Source organism: Apaloderma vittatum, unplaced genomic scaffold (assembly GCF_000703405.1).
Source record: "Apaloderma vittatum isolate BGI_N311 unplaced genomic scaffold, ASM70340v1 scaffold19813, whole genome shotgun sequence".
NCBI lineage: Eukaryota > Metazoa > Chordata > Aves > Trogoniformes > Trogonidae > Apaloderma > Apaloderma vittatum.
In genome coordinates, this window is record NW_009706630.1 from 4216 (window position 1) to 5946 (window position 1731).

The window sequence follows — 1731 nt, forward strand, 5'->3', positions numbered from 1 at the left end:
AACTGAATGTAGGCTAATCTTCAGGAGGTGTGGGTAAAATTCATTTGGTACTGTTCAGCTTTTTTTAATCTTAAGTACAGGGTGATGTTTTTGGATAAGGAGTCATGTCACTTGCTTTTGATATATTCAGTGTAAAATGGTAAAACATAAAGCTTTCAGCAGATTCTTGGGAGATTTAAATGCAGTTAAGTTGCTGGAACAGGATCCCCAGGGCAGTCGTCACGAGCCTGTCAGAGTTAAAGGAGCATCTGGATGATGCTCTTAATGATGCTCTTAATTGCATTGGTTTAGTTTTAGGTAGTCCTGTGAGGAGCAGGGAGGTGGACTTGATGATCCCTGTTGGTACCTTCCAACTTGAGATACTGTATTTCAGCATTCTGCTCTTGAAGTTGGTACTGGATACTGAGCATGGGTAAACCAGACATTAAAAGTTTTTACTTAAAAATTTCACTCGGAGATAAAAAATCTTTACAGTAGCTTTTATGTATTCATACTCTTCAAAATCTATTACCAGGTAAGGGTGATGGGAATCTTGCGCTCTTAAGTGTTTTGATGTTAGAATGGTCCATAGCTAAATAGATGGTCTTGGTTGTTCTTAAAATATTTAACGCTGCACGTTACTGTTTGATTCTCAGCATTGTATATTTAGTGAGTGTTAACCTCATACTTCAGGATGAGACCCCCTTTTGCTTGATGGCGCCTGTTGGTATGACCTGCAGACAAGAAGAATATGTAACTGGCATTTCTCAGTCATCTGCTTGCACCGTGGCTTTAGGTTGTAGATGAATCAAACCCCTGGCCTGGAGGTTAGTGAGGTGATGCCTCTGTGCCCGTGTGCAACTTCACTGCAGTAGCATCTGCAGTAAAACTTTCCAGGCCCAGCAGCTGTCCAAGTCTCTTGAACACCTAAAGAGCAGTTCAAACTCCATGATACAAAATGCAGTAACAAGAAGTGCTGTCTGGGAGCAGCAGCTTTTCCTTGAATTTCACAGCAGTTTTGGCAGGATTTCTCCTCCAGTGGCAAATCTTTTCAGCAAGCCTGAACCTCACCAGCAAAAATCAAATTCCTTATGCTTCAGGGCAAGTAATGGGGACTCTGGTCACACTCTGATAGCTTGCTGTTTCTACAGGCTAAGGACACAACACACAACATTGACAGGTAATCAGTTCTAACTGGCAAGGTCTGAATTCAGGCTGTATAATGCTACAGAAAAAATGCCAAATGAAAAATGCCTTGAGGAAATTTAAAACAAAGTGTTAGAGCATCCATCTGAGCTACTCTGGTAACCAGACAAATTCATCCTGTGCTCCTCCCAGATGTTCCTGGCTGCCACCCATGCCCACAGAGCCAACAAGACTGATGGGAAGTCTACAGTACAAACCCCTGCTGAAGCAGGATGGTGGCCAGTCAAGTCTGAGTGGTTTTATTCAAGGATGGAGATTCCACAACCTTCCAGGCAGTGTGTTCCAGTGTTTCACCATCCTCACAGTTAAAATATTTTAAGTGGATTTTCCTGTAGTTCAAGTTTGTGCCTATTGCCTCTTCTGCAACAGGGCACCACTGAGAGGGTCTGGCTCTGTCTTCCCTACTCCCTACTCATCCCTGTGCCTGAATACCTGGTAGAGTGAGATTCTCCCCACTGCGCCCAACCTTTCTTCAGGCTGAACGGTGCGAGGTCTCTTGGCTTCCCTTTGTACAACAGATGCCCCAAGCTCTTCGTTCACCCTGGT